We start from the raw sequence: 21,738 nt of genomic DNA on the forward strand, positions 1-21,738 counted from the left end.
TGATTCAACAATTCCATCACTCATCTGCTATCAATTGGTTGGTGAAGATCGTAAGACTAACTTCTCTTCTACATGGGTTTGGAACGAAACATCTGGTGGGGAAATTCCATGGGAGAAGAAAAGGCAAGTGGGCTGCTTGCATTTCGCAGATGAGTCGTTACTCCCATCAGCTAGAATCCTGTCTTCTCTGCATTCTCCCTCATGTTCCAGCCGCTTGTCAAGTGCCAGACACAAATCAGGAAGTGGCTCCCTACACCCACTCTTCTGCTTTATACATATATAAGGTGTATGTGGTGATGGAAGGCACTGAAGGAGGGGGAGACGTAGAATCTTCTGATCAATTTTTAAAATTTTGATGTTTTCTGGCATTAGCAGTGGTACTGTTTTTAATGTTGGAAATACATTTGAAACTAATAAAGCAATAACTATCACTGTACTTCTCAAAGATACAGGAAAAGGACAATTGGAAATATTCTTTCAAAAGAAGTTTTAGAATTTACTGTAAAGTGTAACTGAAGTCGCTCAGTCATGTCCGACTCTTTGTGACACCACGGACTGTAGCCTACCAGGCTCCTCCGTCCACTGGATTTTCCAGTCGAGAGTACTGGAGTAGGGTGCCATTTCCTTCTCCAGGGGATCTTCCCTACCCAGGGATCAAACCCAAGTCTCGCATTGTAGTCAGACGTTTTACTGTCTGAGCCACCAGGGAAGCTCCCATGGAAACTAAAAAAGTTTTTAAACTTTGCTTATTTTAACAAAAGAAGTAAAGATTTTATGTTCTTAAAAAACATTTTTTTTTTGATGTGGACAATTTTTAAAGCCTTTATTGAATTTGTTACAATATTGCTTCAGGGTGGGGTTTTTTTTTTTTTTTTTAATGTTTTTATTTTTTTGGCTGTGAGTTGACTATGTGGGATGGGATCAAACCCACACCCCCTGCTTTGGAAGGCAAAGTCTTAACCATCGGATCGCCAGGGAAGTACCTATAGTAGTAAAGATGCTAAAACTATAAAAGATGGTAGCAATGAGTGCTCATATTCTGACACGGCCCCTGGATCTCTCTCTCTTCAACTGAGTATTACCCATACAAATCCTGAGTGCGATTCTAACAGAACCTCTTTATCACAGTTGGGGAATTAAATGAAGCTCATAAAGCTAGGCAGGACTTTAAGCTTGCTGCAACACCGGCAATCACAGACTTAGATGCAAAGGAGGACGACCGATCACGGCTTAGCAGTCCAGTGAGAAATTTTCCAAGCAAACATTTCTTGAAAAGCCTATGAGCAAATATTCAAGTCACTTCTACTTTATAGAAGACAAAATATTAATAACAACTATGTTTCAGAGCTGATTTTTAGGTTTGTAAGCAACGAATCAAAGACTGTTGATCGACAGACTGAAACAGCACACGAAAAGCCCAGGTACACATTCCAAGAAGGATGCTGAACTTCACCAGGTCTGGAATGAACATCCCCATCGAACAGGAAGAGATCTCCTGGACATGACATGAGCGGTGGCTGGCTCTGCCTCATTTCACTTTATGGATTTATGGCCCCTTCCCAGTTAAAGACCCATCCCAGGAACCACGTGTGGCTCATGTATTTGTCATTCCTACTATGGCATGGCATGAATAAATCATGGGCCTGGGTCTGTGAAGCCAGCCTGTGATTCATGGAGCCGAAGCACCACCCCCCAGGACTGTGTGCTTTATGACAGTAAACCTTGGAACAAGACTCAATTTCCTGACTCAAAAAGCAGCCTTTAAATCAGGACACCTGGACAGCCCTGGAATCACTTAAAAAATGCACCAGGTCTCAACTCATCTTGGTTCCTCAGGGCTGGCCTGCACTTGCCCCAGGCCAGCTCCCTTTAACACTATTCAAAATCGACCCTTTCTGAGGGAATCTCTGTGGTGAGAGAACTACAGAATAAACCAAAATGTATCTCGACCTCTGATCTCCTTTGTCCTCCGTTTTTTCCTGACTTAATTATCCATTCAAGAAAACCATATTCCCCAAGTCAAATGTGGCTTCCCAGATGGCGCAGTGGTAAAGAATCCACCTGCCAATACGGGAGATGCAAGAGACAGGGGTTTGATCCCTGGGTCAGGAAGATCCTCTGGAGGAGGGTTCAGCAACTCACTCCAGAATTCTTGCCTGAAAATTCCACGGACACAGGAGCCTGGTGGGATACATTCCATGGGGTTGCAAAGAGTTGAACACAACAGCACACACACACTTGGAGTCAAATTTCTCTCTCAATCCTTTTCCCAACTTTTAAAACTCAAACCAAGAAGGCCATCTTTTGCTGCTTAAGATGAAAAAAAGCAAGGGACTGTGAGCCTGGCTTCCATCCAGGTAAGGCAATGAGCTGGAGTAACGCTGGGGATGAACCTACCAGGGTGTCACTTGCTTGGAGACCTGCACTGCCATCAGTGTGACCCGTGCAGACACTACAGATACTTCAAACCGAGACTGGCCACAGTACCAGCCTCTCGTCTAGGAAACAGGAGATAATAACCAGTTGTAAAGGTTATGTGTTGTTGGAAAAGGGCTTTTGACATTCAGCTCTAAGTATAATCACCAAGCTAGCTTTGTTGTTCTGAACTCTTTGCAAACAACGCTTAAAGCCACTAAGGAAACAACTCTTCTCAACAATCACGTGGGGCAGCCACTGTGGCCAGAGCTCCTGAAGCCACAAGCACGCCTCAGAGGACTGCAGCCCAGGGCGCACTTGAGCAGCACCTTCATGAGAGGACCTGGGCCAGAAGCTCACAATCGAGTGGTTCCCGAACACCCGACCATCTGAAACTGAGATGGTAACTATTTTAAGCCACTACATTTGGGATAATTTGTTTATGAATACGGAGGATAAAGGCCAAATTCCATAGGATGGTACAGAAGGCCCTTCATGAGCCTGAACACTGCCTGTCTTCCTCCCATGATCCATTATAATTTATGCACCAACATTACTGAAGCATTTGTAATTAATTCTCCATGTCTTGTCAGCAGCTTTTCACAACCCTTTCCTGATATCGTACCTGCCAAGAAGTCACCCTGATCATCAACTCCCATCTCCCTTGTGTCTCATATAACTTGAGCACGGCTGCAACTCTGTGCTACCTTCACCCCCGGCAACACCCAGGGCCAGCTGCACAGCACGGCTGGGGCTGGAGTCGGCATGTGAACCACACACACAGCAGCTTTGTGTACGTGCTCCACTTTTTGAACTTGATCATTCTTCTATGTATTTGTTTATATCTCTCTCCTTAGCACCTCAAATAGGTCTTCAATAAACACTTGAATGAACAGACTTGTGTTAAAATTTCAACATAACCATAGTACACAAACACTTAAAATATATAACTGTAAAGAACAAGAACTGTGTAGAAAACTAGCAATATTAGCAATTAAAAACTTTCACCTTCTATTTTAAATTCTAACTCCAGACACAAGCTTTTCATCCACAGAAAAAAGAACAGATTGTAGAGATGCAGTCAGTGTATACTAGGCAATTCACGTCCCAAACAGAAAAGGATTTTGTGGTCAATGGAAAACAACATGTAAACTTTAGGTCCCTTTTCACGTCATGAAGCGCATATTTTGCTGTGTGTGCTTAGTCACTCAGTCGTGTCCGACTCTGTGTGACCCCACGGACTGTAGCCTGCCAGGCTCCTCTATGGGATTCTCCAGGCAAGAATACTGGAGTGGGCTGCCATGCTCTCGTCCAGGGGATCTTCCCAACCCAGGGATTATACCCAGATCTCCCACATTGCAGGCGGATTCTTTACCATCTGAGGCACCAGGGAAACCACGTGAAGCACATGGAAAGTGATAATATTTGCAGAGAAAACTGTGGTGAAAGGCTGAGGCTGCTTGTGGCCCAGCACCGAAGCCTGTCTGGGACGTGGCAGCGAGCTGGGGCTACATGGTGCACATACTCGGTCTTCTCTCAGATCGCCTTTGTAATTAAACACGGCAAATCTGCCTAAAAGAGGCAGATTTCAGAATCTCCCCCAACCCCTGCCAATACCTGGAAGAAATAAGCAAAACACTGCAAAAGCCTGCAGAACATTCACCTGTGGAAACCAAACAACACAAAGGTCACAACCTTGGAGGAAAAAAGATTGAAAGGGTACATTAACAGTTCAAGAGAAGCAAGTCAGGAGGAACACATCTCTAGAAACCTCGGTAGAGGCGAGAGAAACCACGAAGATAAGCTATTTTCTAGGGAACATTAACGTGAGTGTGTGCTCAGCTGTGTTTGACTCTTAAAGACCGCATGGACTGCAACCCACTGGGCACCTCTGTCCATGGGATTTCCCAGACAAGAATACCGGGGAGGGCTGCCATGCCATCCTCCAGGGCATCGTTTTGACCCAGGGATCAAACCCATCTTTTCTGAGTCTTAGCAGGAGGATTCTTTACCACTGAGCAGCCTGGGACACACAGGGAACACAAAAGTATTTAGCAAATGATCTGAACCCTACTTGCTTTTATCAGGATGAACGTACGCCATTTATCAAAATTCCAGGAGAAAAAAAACAAGCCCAGGTCTTCTGACAGACTCTGCACTGCCCCAGTCGAGGCACTGTCTGTTCTCCACACACCCTAAGACCCAGAAGAGCAGACTGAAGGCAGCTCCCAGCCCTCATGTGTCTCAGAGGAGGAAGCAACGAGGTTTCAGACAAGGTAGGTAGGAAAGGGATCAGGCAGCAGTCATCCACTACATATCAGGAGCGTCAGACCCAGGAATTTCACAGTCATCTAGATCTTCAAGTACAATGGCAGGATAAATATTATCGAGTGTGCAAAAACAAACAAAAATGAAAAAGAAAAAGTCAACATTTGTAAGTCTTAGCTGAAAAAGCCAATTAAAGATAAACATTTAATAAACAAAACAAGACGAAAAAAATCAAAGAATTCAGGAAAGTAAAGAGAAAATTCAGGAAAGGGCAGGTGTTAAAGCACAGAATTTAGATGCAAAACTGACACTGAGTAAAGTTGGAAACTATAGCCATAGATGAAATATAAATATTGCAAACCTCTGCGAAGCTGAAATTAAAATGTAACTTTAAAAACTGGTGAGAAATGGTAACTTCCTCATATTTGACAGCATGACTGCATGCTGCTGAAAAACATGACTTAATCTCTTAGTTTTTTTTTTATCCTTGGGAAGATGTCTCAGGAATTCTTCTCCTGGAAAGAAACGGTTGAAACTCCATTTGTTCATTCTATTACAATCAAGTAAAATTAAACTCAATTTTTATCCAAAACGGCATGTTCCTATGAACCCATTAATTTCTCCCCTCTTTTTCTGTCTGTATATATGCTTAGGATGGACTGGTTTGAAATCTCCCTGCTGTCAAGGAACTCTCAAGAGTCTTCTCCAATCCAGCACCCCAATTCGAACCATCAATTCTTCAGCACTCAGCCTTCTTTATGGTCCAAGTCTCACAACCATACATGACTACTGGAAAACCATTTTAGCTTGGACTAGCGCTTAGCAGCAGCAGATGGACCTTTGTCGACAAAGTGATGTCTCTGCTTTTTAATATGTTGTCTAGGTTTGTCACAGCTTTCCTGAAATTAACCCTGAATATTCACTGGAAAGACTGATGCTGAAGCTCCAATATGTTGGTCACCTGATGTGAAGAGCTGACTCACTGGAAAAGACCCTGATGCTGGGAAAGATCGAGGGCAGAAGGAGAAGAGAGCAGCAGAGGATGAGATGGTTGGATGGCATCACCAACTCAAAGGACATAAGTTTGAGCAAACTCCAGGAGATAGTGAAGGACAGGAAAGTCTGGTGTGCTGCAGTCCATGGGGCTGCAAAGAGTCAGACATGACTTAGTGACTGACAGTAATATATCTTTAGAAATATGATAATAATTGATATCTACTACAAATGATTACTTCCCAAACAGCTGAGTTTCGGGCTATTTTTTACTTTACTTCTACTTTTGCTATTGCAAAAAATGTTTTAAAATAAAAGGATAATAATAAATACATAATTAAAAACCTGACTTAAGACACAGTATGACAAGAGAAATCAAGTGTTTGGACTCCAGCTCTGCCATATACTTGCTCTGTGGTCTGAGACAATAACTTCTCGAACCTCATTTTTCTTATCTATGAAATGGTAACACAAATGTCTAAACTTCCCAGAGTGGTTAAGATTCTGACAGTTTAAAATACAGCACCTCTATTATAGCTGTTAATCTGGCATGTGGAAGGCACTTAACAAGTGTTAGTTTTCCTAGAAAGCTCAGGCTGTGATAACAGAAGTAGAAAGAAGAAACCCACTTATACTCTTGGTCTTATATTTCTCTCCAATTATACTTTTTAACCTTTAGTCAAGAGCCAAATGGATATGAGTTTTATCTCCGAAGATTAGCGTGGCTGAGGGCTGTTAGTTTTATTACAACATGATGATGAAAATGTACTAGAACGAGTTTTCAATGTAAACAACATAAACCTCCGTGTGGTTCCAGTCTTTACTCCCTCTTGAGAAATCTGTATCTTCTTGACTCAGTGCAAAGAGAATATCACATTTAAAGTGTATTAAAAATATCTTTTCCTCCACAGAGAGTTTGACAGGATCTACTGAGTTCTGAGAGTAAAGGTCATGGTTAGCAAAGAGAAACAACCACCACAAAACTGATCATGTTATCTAAAAAAAAAGTCTGTCCCCAAACTGGACAATCTCCCCACTTTGAGGTTCATAAAACAACTGTAACATGTCAGAGGTTTTATTTATGAGCAAAGATGAAAATATTTGAACCTATGAAATCTGTAATTTAGAAGAGAAGTATCAGACAACAGCTCATTTCAGCACGTAGCCTGGAAGCGCTAGGAGACGGAGGTGCATGGACAAAACCAGAGCTGTGCGGAAGGAAGGAGAGAAGCTGAGACCCGAGTCAGGTGGGTGGGCGCAGACAAGATTCCTGACACCCATCTGCAGAGGGGAGAAATGGTGCTTAAGTGACTGAGAGACAGGTCAGTATCAGAGATGTAACTTCCTTTAAAAAATGACTCAATACCAAGCCAGTTGTACTGAGATGGATGAACCTAGAGTCTGCCACACAGAGTGAAGTAACTCAGAAAGAAAAACAAAGAGGAAGAGATGGTTGGATGGCACCATCGATTCAATGGACATGAGTCTGAGCAAGCTCCAGGAGATGGTGAAGGACAAGAAAGCCTGGTGTGCTGCAGTCCACGGGGTTGTAAAGAGTCGGACACGACTGAGCGACTGAGCAACAACCAACAATACATATATACAGAATCTAGAAAAATGGTACTGATGAACCTATTTGGAGGGCAGGAATAGAGATGCAGATGTAGAGAATGGACTTGTGCACCCAGCGGGGGAAGGCTGGGGTGCACTGAGAGAGTAGCGTTGACACATACATTAAGTGAGAGTCGCTCAGTCGTGTCCGACTCTGCGACCCCATGGACTGCAGCCTGCCAGGCTCCTCTGTTCAATGGAATTCTTGAGGCAAGAATACTGGAGGAGGTGGCCGTTCCTTTCTCCAGGGGATCTTCCCATATATATACTACCACGTGTAAAATAAATAGCTAGTGGGAAAGCTGCTGTATAGCACAGGGAGCTCAGCTCCATGTCCTGTGATGACCTAGAGGGGTGAGAAGGGATGGGGAGTGGGAAGGAGGCTCAAGAGGGAGGGGACATATGTATACCTATGGCTGATTCACACCACTGTAAGGCAGAAACACAACATGGTAAAGCAATTATTCTCCAATTCAAAAAAAATGACTCAGTAACAATACCAACATAGTTGAACTCCAAAGTTACAACACAATCTGCTTTAAGGAAGACTAGACAGATAGTTTCTATGGTAGACACAATTTTCCTGAAGAAACCTTTTACATCACAAGCAGTATGACCACTGGGTGTGATATTTTCATGTCAAAATAATGAGAAGCAGGTATTTACCAAACTGTAAAATACCAAGATTCATACCAAAACTGGTGTCACCTGAAGGTGCCGTGAAATACTTTAAAATCAGTGATACAGCTTAAAGGGGGGAAATGTAGTGCAACAAATGGTTCTCTCCTTGGGGTAACGGACCAGGCTGTGATGGGCGAGAACCATCCTCTGCTTTGGATGCTGGTCTGCACCCGGCCCTGTGGGTCTCCAGGCACTGACATGAGAAAACCTGCAACAGAGGTAATATCTGTTCGAGCCAGGAGCTCCCACGCTTGTCTGTACAAACAGGGATGTTTCTGAATAAACACTTCAAAGCTGCTGAGGCCCAGGACTGGCTAGTTCAGGGGCTGTCAGGAGTTGTGGACAGCATGAGTGACAGGCAAAAAAGATAGATTACCTAGAAATTTATTTCATTACAGTTCGAGTGGGCTTGATTCTTAAATGTAGACAGTATTCCTGTCTGCATTCATCCAATGGATTCCTTACTGGTCTTCCTCTCTGGTCTCTCCCCCTTCCAACCCATCCCAGATAGAACCAGCACTGCCTTCCTGAAATGGGGATCCGATCATGTCACATCCCTGTTACCTATGGCTACAGAATCAAATTTTCAACGTGTGGCACAGCTCACATGACCCTTTTAGCACTGTCTTTCAGAATTTGCCTCTAAAACCTCAGATATGCAGATGACACCACCCTTATGGCAGAAAGCGACGAGGAAGTGAGGAGACTCTTGATGACAGTGAAAGAGCAGAGTGAAAAGCTGGCTTAAAACCCAACATTAAAAAAACTAAGATCATGGCATCTGGTCCCATCACTTTATGGCAAACAGATGAGGAAACAACAGAAACAGTGACAGACTTCATTTTCTTGGGCTCCAAAATCACTGCAGATGGTGACTGCAGCCATGAAATTAAAAGACACTTGCTCCTTGGAAGAAAAGCTAGGCCAAACCTAGACAGCATATTAAAAACCAGAGATACTACTTTACCAACAAAGGCCCATCTAGTCAAAGCTATGGTTTTTCCTGTAGTCATGTATGGATGTGAGAGTTGGACTATAAAGAAAGTTGAGTACCAAAGAATGGATGCTTTTGAACTGTGGTGTTGGAGAAGAGTCTTAAGAGTCCCTTGGACTGCAAGGAGATCAAACCAGTCCATCCTGAAGGAAATCAGTCCTGAATATTATTGAAAGGACTGATGCTGAAGTTGAAACCCCAATTCTTTGGCCACTTGATGCGAAGAACTGACTCATCGGAAAAGACTCTGATGCTGGGAAAGACTAAGGGCAGGAAGAGAAGGGGATGACAGAGGATGAGATGGTTGGATGGCATCATTGACTTAATGGACTTGAGTTTGAGCAAGTTGGTGGAAGTTGGTGATGGACTTCCTGGCGTGCTGCAGTCCATGGGGTCTCAAAGAGTCAGACACGACTGAGGGACTGAACTGAACTGAGTCTCTGCTCCAGCAATACTAAATTTTTCACAGTTCCTCAAATACACCTTAGCATTCATACCCCTGTGACTTTTCATATTCTATCTTGTCTATTAAGACTGCTTTCAATGCTCTCTTCTCTTATTCAGCTTGAGAGATAGCTAATGGGTCCCTGACACCTGCCTCAACAATCCCAGGTAGACTGGGTCCTGCCCTTGCTTCAAGTTCCCACTGAGGGACTTCCCTTGTGGTCAGTGGTGAAGACTGTGTGCTCCCACTGCATGGGGAACAGGTTCAATCCGTGGTCAGGGAACTAAGATACCACATGCCGGGATGTGGCCAAAAAAAATAAACAGCTTATCACCTGTTTCTAGAGAAGTCCCATAATTCTTAAGGGACCTACCTAGGTTCAAAACAAACACAAAAAACTGCCACTGAACCCAGCTCTTATGTCATTTGTATCTATTAACACAATATATTGTGATTTCCTGCTTTTCATGCCTTTCATATGTGAATTACCAAACAGACCAGTAACAGGCACAAACTGTTTACCATTCTGTGAAATATAAGAAGAAACTCTTATAAATATTTTTCCAAAGTTCAACATTTTGAATATCCATTCAGTGGTTCAGAAACAAACCTGTCCACAGAATTGCCTTAAGAATGCCAGGCTGATCTTGGAGCCTCAAATTGCTCCTGACACACGCTACAACATGAATGACACCTGAGTTCATCACACTATGTGATAAAAGCAGATCAAAAAACTTTATGTTATGCAAGTTTTTAACTGCATAAACTATTTATTAACCAACGACCTCCACACACTTATTTCTTCCTGGACACACCCGTGGTGCGGCCACGGCAGCTTGGCGTGCTGGTGTGGACTTGTCTGGGGGCCTGAGCCTTCTCCGGTCACTCTGGGTCTTCCCAAGACTTTTGTCCAGAGCCTCGGCCAGGACCTGGCTGTGTTTTCCGCCCGTCAAGTCCTCTGTCTGTCTAAGAATCAGTCTGGGGGCCTGTGCTGGCGGGGATCCTGCGTGATGGTGACCACCCGCTGACTAGTCCCAGGTGAGCTGTCTTGCTCCCCGGGTGAGGTCCAGTCCGCTTTCCTCAGCAGCACATGGTGGATCTTTGCCCACACCCTTAACTGTAGTCATGGCTAAAGCAATTTTCCGTTGGGCTCTGCGTGCATCTCCCTACTTTAGCTCTTATAATTTGTTTCCACTGGGAACTGTTAAGCTAGTCTCCAGAATTTCTTTAAGGAGAAACCAAATATATTAGAAGGCTTCCCAGGTGGCTCAGTGGTAAAGAATCCGCCTGCAATGCAGAAGATGCAGGTTGGATTCCTGGGTTGGGAAGATCTCTGGAGAAGGAAATGGCAACACACTCCAGTCTTCTTGGTGGAAAATCCCATGGACAGAGGAGCCTGGAAGGCTACAGTCCAGGAGGTCACAAAGTTTGGGGCATGACTTAGTGACTAAACAACAAGCATACTAGAAAACTTGAGGTCAAAAGTCTTGGGAGTTTTTTGCTTACATCACCTTCGATCATCCCTTTCCTTCAAACGCCATGTATTCTCATCATAGAATCTTCTTTCTACTTCCTCATCCTCCGCCTATACTTATCTATCTATTGAAACTCACTCAGTCACGTCCAGCTCTTTGCGACCCCATGGATTGTAACCCGCCAGGCTCCTCTGACAGTGGGATTCTCCAGGCAAGAATATGGAGTGGGTAGCTATTCCCTTCTCCAGGGGATCTTCCCGACCCAGGGATCGAACCCTCTGCCTACAAAATAATGCTAGTTCATGATTTCATGCCTGAATTACTTTAAGGTGTCCTCTTTTAGTATCTTAATTACTCACACATTTTCTCCCCTTCCTCAATGAGGCAGGATTTAGGCAAAAGGAAACCAAGGTGTTAGATCTGTTCCTTGTCACTTATCAGGAAAAACGGTAAAATTACTCCTGTGCTGTGGCCTCCGTGGCCTCCACCCTGAAAGGAGAGGCTTGAAGGCAGCTCTCGCTGGGGCTGCTGGAGGGTTCCTGAAATTCACTCAATACGCACTTGCACAATGGGAAACCATGCGATGATTGTGACTACTGCACTTATCACACCTTTCTGCACACCAAAATGGATTTCATCTCCAGAGAGCTGTCATTAAGCATTTGTGATGTGCGGCTGATTTGTTTCAGGCTTATGTAAAATTATTTTTGTGATACTAAATGAGTCTATATTGAAGAATTGAGGGAATAATACAACTTATTTTGAAGATTAAAAAAAAACAACCTTAATTTTTAAACAGACATTTATTTGTTTATGAAACGAACTCTTAAGGAGTTCTAAGAATGAAAAACACAAGAAACCCTCCCTTCTTCCTTAAGTTCAGAGACTGATCTTCACATTTATACTGCCAGGATGCAAAGCAGTTCCTAACACTGACTCAAGATGCTGGTAACAGAAAACACGTGCACAGATCACTTCAATCCGTGGTGGAAAATAGAAACAAGAGAGGTTCCCGTTGCACTCAGAGAAAGTGGTGCATAGGTCCTGCTGTGGCATCGACCGGACAGAGAAGGGGGTGGGAGGAGAGAAAGAAACAGAGAGGGGCGTGAGGGAGCAAAGGATGGAGGAGAGGCTGAAGCTGTGCTCAGGGCCAGGACACACAGACAAAAGGGAGGGGGCAGACAAGAGCCTCGAGCAACATCCTAAGGAGCCAAGTTTACCCTGAAAGCAAAGCCTTCGGAAAAGTCCAACAGATATAATGTGACGCTTGTGTGTTTTAGTAAGTATTCATCTAGAAGTAACAGTGAAAAAGGACTAGAACAGAGCAACATGAGCTAGAAGGTCAATTAAGATTCTGCTGCAAATACGAAAGTGATAAAATATCAGAAACACGATTACGGGGAAAAAACGATGTGGAAATGTAATTCAGAGGATCCGAGTCTCTAGGATTATGACTGAAAAAGCTGTGCGGGGGGCACAGCAGAAAGAAAGTTAGGGATTATTTACTAGTGTCTATCCATTTACTAGCGTCTACTAGCGTCTATCTCAATGAGTGAGGATTACATTTATTGATGCTGAAAATACGGAGTAAGAGCGTTTTTGTAAAATAAATGGTGGGCGTAATTTTAGACATATTGGGACTGTTTGTGTAGCGTTTACGAGGTCACTTCCAGTTGGCAGCTAACCTGAGGTCCAAAGCTTGGGAGTGAGACATGGGCTCGAGTGTCTGTTTGTACTTGGATGTCATTAGCAGTTACAGATGGTAGCAGAAGCCATTAAATAGCTAAGTTGCTTGGTGGGGGTGGATGAAGGTGGACGAAGTACACAAAGAGGACAGAGCTGACAATGGACTCTTTGGGAGAAGCAACCACAATGGGGAGAAAAATGAGTCCTTTGAATAAAGGTCAAAGAGACGGCAGGGAAACCAGTAATTAAAAGAGCCAAAGATCAATTTTCCAGCAATGGAAAGAATTTTCAACAGAAGAACTTATTTAGAGGCTGGCTATCATTAAATGTGTTATACTCACTAGGGTAAAAGGCCTCTAAATGTTACTCTAAGTAAAATGCCTCTGTAAATACACATTTATCTTGCTAAAAGAAACTTATAAGAAGTTCATTGTTAGAACATAAAGATATGAGAAATGACTCTAAAGGGATGGGTCCCCAAAGATGTAAGAAAAGAGTGATTTTCACAGGAATGTCTTATACTTTACTTCTCCAGAGAAAATGGCCCCTAAAACATAAAGGGGTTGTAACTCTGGATTAATGGAGTGATTAGTAAACAGAGCACACAAGGTTTAAAACTACAGCCAGGCTGTTAGATGTGAAATGATTTTAAATGGTGTTGATTTTCAATAACAGATATAAAAAGTAAAAAAACTACTCCCCATCGCAGCATTCAGAGACAACTATACATGAGTTAGTATGCTAGGTGCTATACATTCATCACCAACTAAAACATTTTGGTTCTAGTAAAATGTAGGTCAACTTGTAATATCATATCCACAGACTTCTGAAATCAGTATTATTTTTAAACAGCATGGTAAAAGTTTACGTCAAGTTGAGCCTGGAGTAATGTGAGTGATTATGCCACACTCTTCATTTGGGAGAAAGGCAAGTAGAAACAGGAAGTTCTACTCTCTGTTGGCAATGTCAAGCCTTTCCAAGAGGGAGAAATAATGAAGTTTAAATAACTGAAGAAATTACCCTATGAACTATTCATAAACAGGAAACAACAACAAATACTTAGTTTTTAATCTAAAACATTTGTCCTTCTGAGCAGTTCCTAGTAAAACTAAAGGGAGAGCTTTTTCTTTATGTCTCAAGAATCAAGTTTAAAAATAAAATTAAAAAAAAAAATTTTAACTGGCAAAAAACAAAAACAAAAAAAAAATATACCTGTGGCGGGTTCATTTTGATATTTGGCAAAACTAATACAATTATGTAAAGTTTAAAAATAAAATAAAAAAATTTTAACTGGCAAAAAAAAAAAAAAAAAAAAGAATCAGCTTTCAAACATCAAGAATTAGGGCACAGAATCTGTCCCAAGCTCTTCCTGTACGTAATCCTTTTGGTTTTGATAAAGAAGGTTTAACCAAGTTTAGTCTGGAAATGGTGCTATCATGCAGGACCAAAACTGAGTCTGCATCCTTCTGAGAAACAGATGAACTTCTTTTCTGCATCAGAGGCCTGATCCTGAAGAATACCTTCAGCTTCAGGATTATCCAAGACTGACTAGAGTCCAGCACCTGACAATCAGGGAATTTAGATGGAATGATAGGACATAATTCAGTCTAGTTTGTCAGGTCAAGGGCCGTTTGGCCAGACTCTGGATTACCCCTTTTCAATGAATGGGCTTTGAGAAAAATGCCTTGCTTCTAACTTTGTTCCACTTTGCAACAGGCTGCAAATCAGTACAGTGAGGACTTTTCTACCTTACTGTCACAAAGTAAGGATTCAGATATAAATCAACCTGTAAAAGATTCAGAAAAGAAATCAATGTGTATTTCTCGGACTAATGACGCCACACTGACGTTGGCTCATTTTCTCCGAAAGAATGAGAAGTTTTCGGATCATGATTTTCAAAGTAGAAGACTGGTGGTTTCATATCACAGGTGGGTCCCTGAAACCAAATGGGCTAATCTGACTCCGTATGAGTCTGCATGTTGTTAAATCAAAGCAACGTCAAATTGAAGTAATTGTATACAGTGGTAACAATTAATGACCAAGTAAAGAAACATAACACAAAGAAGCAGGCAGGTGTGGGGAAGTGGAGAGGATGAGCAGGTAAGGCAATCTGTTCCTTTGTTAGGAAAGAAATGAAAGACACACTACACTCAGGAGCGATAAGTGCTGCTCTGGAATCCTGTGCTGTGCTTAGTCGCTCAGTTGTGTCCAACTCTGTGCGACCCCACAGGCTGTAACCTGCCAGGCTCCTCTGTCCATGGGATTCTCCAGGCAAGAATACTGGAGCAGGCTGCCATGCCCTCCTCCAAATCTTCCCTATCCAGGAATCAAACCCAGGTCTCCCGCATTGCAGGCAGATACTGTAACCCTTATTCTTTAATGTCTACACAATTTTTACTTATTTTTGCTTTTTTCCCTCAAGAAAGAGGAATGGGTGATTGGTGTGGTCAGTTATAAGAACCGCAGTCCTTAAAAATCTAATCTAGGGACTTCTCTGGCCGGAGACACCGGTTTGATAGCTGGTAGAGTAAGACCTGGTAACTAAAAAAATCCCCAAGACAGCAACAAAAAAGCTAATCTGAAAAACAAATGGAATCAAAAAAGGTTAAAATATACACAATATCCCCTTTATGGAACGAACTATCCTCTCCAATTTCTGTCCTTCTAATATTAAATTTACCAAATTTTATGAAATGGGCTCTCATTTACATGCTGAACAATAAAATCAGTCGTCTTGGATTCTGTGGGTTGTTCTACTACAGCAGAGAAAACACTAGTAAATAGAATAAGAAACAAAGCCAAACTCGACGCTTACTGGACAAGATTGGCAAATCTGACTAAACCTCTGGATCCACAACCACTTAGCATTTTTCAACCTCTAATCTACTTAGAAACAGCACACTATGGGTTCCTTGAAATTACTAAGAGAAGCTAAACAAGAAAGGTCCTGACTGTATTAGTATAATAGACTATTCTTTAATGTCTTTTAGTATAGAGATGCACATTAACACATAAACTGCTTCTGTTTGTAAAATTTTGTCTTAAAATGTGATTTTCTGGGTTTCCCTTATCAAGTCTCCTTGCTGGACCACTACGAAAATCAAAGACAAAGGCAAACTTTGATGGATACAATAAAATATTTTTTAAAAAACTTCCCAAAGTTCATGCTCTAAAACCAGAGAAGAGAAGCTTTAGAGCTTCTCTATAAACACCAAAGACAAAAAACTGTTTCATTAAATAGTGAGTGGGAAATGGTCTATCAAATATTTCTTGAAATTAGTGCTTGAAATCAATTTCAAGCCACTGATCAATCTTTTGATTATTATGATCACAATCATGACTGATACTGATGATGATTTAATTCTCACAACAACCCAAAGAGGTGCTATAATTATTTTCATCTCAGAGATGGGAAAGACAAAGATAAATTAACTTACTCGAACTCTCATAGTTAAAAAATGGCTGAGATTTTAACTTTCGTTTTGACCTATATCACTAAACTTCAACACTACCAGCAAGAACAGGATTACTGAAAACAATTTAATCTGACAAACCTGCAAATTTAAGAATCAATTTATTAAAAAAATTAATGGAGGAGTAGTAGCGTTATTCGCTTAGTTGCGTCCAACTATTTGTGACCCCATGGACTACAGCCCTGCCAAGCTCCTCTGTCCATGGGACTTCCCAGGTAAGAACACTGGAGTGGGTTGCCATTTCCTCCTCCAGGGGATCCTCCCAACCCAGGGATGGAACCCGTGTCTTCTGCATTGGCAGGCTGCTTCTTTACTGCTGAGCCATCAGTGAAGTCCCACGGATGGGTGGAGAGGGAGTAAATATTTCACTGTTGTGAAACCTGAAAAAAAATGCTCAGTGGAAACTGAATTTAGAATAATGAGAGGTTCGCTAGCATTTGAAACTGAAAACAACACTGGAAAGTTTACTTTTAAGTTCTGGTGCTGTTTTCAATTGAGTTTGGGATGGTTTGAAAACATTTCCAGAAATCAGATAAATAGGAGTACCTAATAATTTTGGAATGTCTCATTTGGCATATTGTATACAGTATCAGATAGTTTTTAAATATATGCATCTCCCTCATCCTCACCCTGGGTAAAAAAGGTGGCCACAGTTATTTAATAGTTTGCTGCAAGTAATTCATTCTCATTTCCACCCCCCTACCTCCTCTCTCTTTCTCTCTCTCTCTCTCTCTCTCACACACACACACCCTCCTTCCAGTGTCTCCACTGCCTGGATTATAGTCACTGGGACTTAAGACCTCTGACTTGGCACATTAAGAGTAACACAATGTATATTCTTCTTTGGTTTCCATGAGTGCCAGGTACCCAGGAAAAGTTCACTTGTTAACCTCCTTGAGATGCATCCTATGAAGAAGTAAAAATACTGGCAGGCTCCAGAGTGAGGCCAGCACACTATCCGGGTTCCCCGCCTACTTGGCCAGGAGGGCAGACTCTCGGATTCATTATCACCTTATCAGTACATCTGTCTGCTGCCAAGGGTGAGAGAAGACTAAGCCTCTTACGGCATCCTGGACTTTCTAACTTCTCTAAAGCAAAAGCAAATCCGGAACAGATGGATACGTTTTAAACCTACTACACCCATTTATCCACGTTATTGGATCAATTAACTCAGCTCAGAGTTGGAAATGACTAACAGTGGCTCTGTCACCATATGGGCACCATTTGAACACACTGTGGTCAGGACTAAGGACAGGAAAGCTGACCGGTGAGCTGGGGGGAGAGAGATGCGTGACTAACAGCGTGGGCTCAAGCCTGACGGAGACTCAGAGCTTAGAAGGTGACAGATCAGAAGAGAAAGAACAACAGTGGGAGGGAGAAACAGCTGACAATTCGTGTTGCACATTTAAGAGCAGAAATGTGGGGTTCTGCTTTTTTTTTTTTTTAAAAAAGAAGACAAAAACAAAAAGCAATCATTCCTTCTAAGCAAAAATTTTCCCAGAGTCTTTTCTATTTTAGAATGTGGGTTAAGTCTTTAATTTTTCTCTGGGTAAAACATGGCCACACAATTTCTCTACAACTAACTACTATTCTTTCTGCCCATACTCAGACTTTAAAATTGGAATTATTCAGGTTTTAGACACTATACACTCAAGCCCTATTGTCAAAAGTATACAGAATATTCACATTCCTCACAAAACACATACTATATACCAACTTGGACCTTCTTTTTTAAGACAAAAGATTACTTTAGAAATGTAATTTTTTCCCAGTCTGATATTAAGAAGCCTAGATACAAAGAGAGAGATGGAAGAAACAGAAGGTCTCTCAATTCCCAGACTAGAATTCTACCAGTCCACTGTGAAGGCACACAAACTCTTATTAGTGTTTAATCAGCAAGAGTAAAGAAAATCATGTGTGAAAAAGGAAGTCTGCAAGAGGTTAACTGAATTAATGCAATAAAATCTAAAAGGGACAAGTTAGGCTGGCAAACTGGAAAACCATGTTAGAGATCAAAAGTTTAGAAAATACAAACATGCCCCAAACGGGAAAACGACTACTGAAGCAAGTCACAGCAGTTTTCAATAAGGATAAAAGTGCAGAACTGGAAAACTGTGTCAGCTGGGAAGACGTGAACCTAAAAGAAACTGCTGAGAACTGTGGAATTACCATTCCTGGAGATTTTCATAGGTTGGAATTCAGCACCCATCTCTCTGGAATGGGGTTAGTGTAATGAATGCTTAATGCACAGCAGTTTCTATAAGCACCAGTTCTCAGTAAGATAGCAAAGAAAAAAAGATGAATCAATAGCTTTTGTTTCTCACTGAAAATTGTACACACAAGAATAAATGAACACAGATGTTTCCTGGGATAGTGGGAAGAATCCAGTGGCAACCAAAGTGGGAGCCTGTGCCAGTCCTGTCACTAAGCTGGCTCTGACTGCGTGTGAATCACTCCCCCATTCCGAGCACCAGTGGCCCTGCCTGCAAACGAAGAGAAGAGACGGGAAGACAGGAGAGCACCCTGTCCCGGAACCGACAGCACCCAGGAGGCGGGCAACCATGTGGCTCCTCCTCACAAGTGAGGAAGCTGGCTCCCGGGGCCACTCGCCCACAGTCACACCTACAGAGTGGGCAGCAGAGCCAGGCTGTGTGTCCAGCTCTGTTTGGCTCTGAAGTCCATAATGTAAAAAATACCAGAGATGGGAGATGGGCAAGCTCCGGTCACATGAAGGGAGCACCAGCGTCTCCGGGTGGAGACGGTTCGCCCCCACAGGTACTCACTACCTACCAGCTACAGAACGGTTAACATGTGCTAGGTGCTGGGATGCGCAGAGATAAACAAGCAGCAATCCACAGTCAAGCAGGGAAAACAGATTACAAGCAAATAACTAATATACCGAATCACGGCTCAACAACAACAAAGGTCATTATCAGAGACAAGACGTAAAGAGAGCAAGGTACCACAGAATCAGAGGGAAGAAACAGCTTCAAGGACAAAAGGTGGGGCTGATTAGTAGGGGACCAAATATTACACAGCATCCACAGAGAAGGGGGATGGAAAAGGTAATAGTTTGGTTCTTAACTGTTGTTAAGTAAACAAATTCTGAACTTTCATAGTGAAGAAGGTGGCATCTCTACTTAGGTATTTTCCCCAGGTGTAATTAGAGATGCCACCTTTTTCACTATGAAATTTCAGAATTTGTTTACTTAACAAAACCCAGGTGTAAGGACTTTGCTGGTGGCTCGGCTGGTAAAGAATCCACCTGCAATGCAGGAGACCCAGTTTGATCTCTGGGTTGGGAAGATCCCCTGGAGAGGGGAATGGCAACCCACCCCAGTATTCTTGCCTGGAGAATTCCATGGACAGAGGAGCCTGGCAGGCTATAGTCTACGGGGTCGCAAAGAGTCGGACATGACTGAGTGACTGACACTTTCACTTTTCCCCCCCAGGTGTAGATCAGAAAAATCCTGTAATTCTAAACATCATATATCACTAGACTAACTCAATGTCAAGTACTTTAACAATGGGACTTTAAGGCTCTCATTGCATCAAGCAGGCAGATATCAATTTGAGTATATAATCGTGCAAGAGCACAAGGTCATTTGTGCACTCCCCTGTCACAAACTTGGAAGCAGACAACTGACTACTTCTCAATGCATTAAAATCCAGAAAATGATCTGATCATTGGTTCTAAAAGGACTGGTGTGGAAAAAAAAGTTAATTCCTTATTTCTAGGAATATGCTATTAACGTGGGAGTGAATTCCTGCTTCTGCTACTGCTAAGTCACTTCAGTCGTGTTCGACTCTGTGCGACCCCATAGATGGCAGCCCACCAGGCTCCCCCGTCCCTGGGATTCTCCAGGCAAGAACACTGGAGTGGGTTGCCATTTCCTTCTCCAATGCATGAAAGTGAAAAGTGAAAGTGAAATCGCTCAGTTGCGTCCAACTCTTAGTGACCCCATGGACTGCAGCCTACCAGGCTCCTCTGTCCATGGGATTTGCCAGGCAAGAGTACTGGAGTGGGTTGCCATTGCCTTCTCCAGTGAATTCCTAGTCTTTATTTAGTTTTATTAGCATAAAAGCAGAGAAGTGTCCATGCTGTGTAGTTGGGTACAATGAATTCAATGAGCTTATGGGAGCAGGGAACAGTAAAGGAAAACAAACGTTTGTTATGTGAACACCCAAGTGTTCTTTATAAAGACTTCTAAAGCAACTGCCTGCCTTCCCAGTACAGCACCTGAACCATGGGTAAAAACTACCCTATCGGAAGTGCCCACAGAGCATCTTCACTGGGAGTAGAACAACCTTTAAAGGTTTCAAGTTTCAGAGAATGAAGACAGTTTGCCTTTAAACTAAGCAGAAGCTGCGTTTCCTAACCTAAGTCAACACACAATCGATAACTTAAAAACAGCACTGACAATCAGGCTCCATGGTGCACGAGCAGCAGGCAAGTGCTACTTTCACAAGAGGCACTTGTGTCTCCAGGAGAAGATGCAGCAAAGGAAATCTAAGCTTGATATAGTTACATAACGTGTGTAGCAAAGTGAAGGTCAACTGATTTTATAACAGGTGGTAGAGGAACGAGCCTGGGAAAATAGAAATAAATCTAGTTTGTTAACAGCAGAAGTAAAAGGCAGTCAAGCACAGACAATGCTCCTTATTCATGGTAGCGATGGTCTATAAAGCAGGTGTGGCCACTGAATTAGCAAATCCTGGACTGCTACTCCAAGGGAGATACAGGATGAGGTTCCCGTGAGCTTCTGATTACAACATTTACATCAACCAATCCATACCAAACTGTTTTACGTGTGTTTTCGTTAAAGGCACTGTATTTAATGGGCTTCCCTGGTGGCACAGTGGTAAAGAATTCACCTGCAATGCAGGAGATGAGGGTTCAATCCCTGGGTTGGGAAGATACCCTGAAGGAGGAAATGGCAACTCACTCCAGTATTTTTGCCAGGAGAATCCAATAGACAGAGGAACCTGGCAGGCTATAGTCCCTGGGGTTGCAAAGAGTCAAGACATGACTGAGCGACTAAACAACCACCACAACTGTATTTAACGTGCGCTGCTGACTCATGAACACTGAACTCATGAGCACTACTGCTCACACCTAAATGGAGCTTAGCCAGCACATGGGCTTCTTCCATAAGGCGCATCACAGGGATGCCAGACTGCACAGCCCTCCGTGCAAAGGAGGGGAGCAAGGGGCCTCCACAGGCCATGAGGAGGACCTGCGTTGGGCGTGAGCGCTGGGAACAGCAGGCAGACAGCACCTGGCTCAGCCCTATTGGGATGTGCATGGAGGTGAGTCTCAAAGCTGGGCCACCCTCCCAGGTTCACGAACGGCTGGGTTGGCTGTGTCTGAGTATGTGCAGTTATGAATAAATGTCAGCAGCAGGTGAACTGGCACATACGGAACGCCCGCAGATCACGATGGCTGACTTCACTTGTTTCAAATGCATTAAAAGAAAACAAACCTGTATTTTCCACCCCATTAATCAATCCTGCTTCCTATTAGAGTGACTGTGAGCTAACAGGGGTGGGGGAGGCATCTCTTTTTGCTTCAGGTTTGCTTCTAGTTTAGAAAAGAAACAAAGCCGTTGCATATGAAGAAATGAAGCTAAACCCAGGACAGAATACCTGAGGGGTTCCCATGCCTCAGTCACAACATTATAACTTCTTGAATAAGAA

At 42.8% G+C, this 21,738-nt stretch overlaps 1 protein-coding gene across 15 annotated transcripts in view; it reads right to left on the minus strand.

Annotated features, from left to right (window-relative positions):
• Positions 1-21,738, minus strand: part of ERC1 (ELKS/RAB6-interacting/CAST family member 1) — a 271,526-nt gene that overhangs the window by 76,075 nt on the left and 173,713 nt on the right. The window lies entirely within an intron of this gene.

Source organism: Bubalus bubalis, chromosome 4, assembly GCF_019923935.1.
Source record: "Bubalus bubalis isolate 160015118507 breed Murrah chromosome 4, NDDB_SH_1, whole genome shotgun sequence".
Lineage (NCBI taxonomy): Eukaryota > Metazoa > Chordata > Mammalia > Artiodactyla > Bovidae > Bubalus > Bubalus bubalis.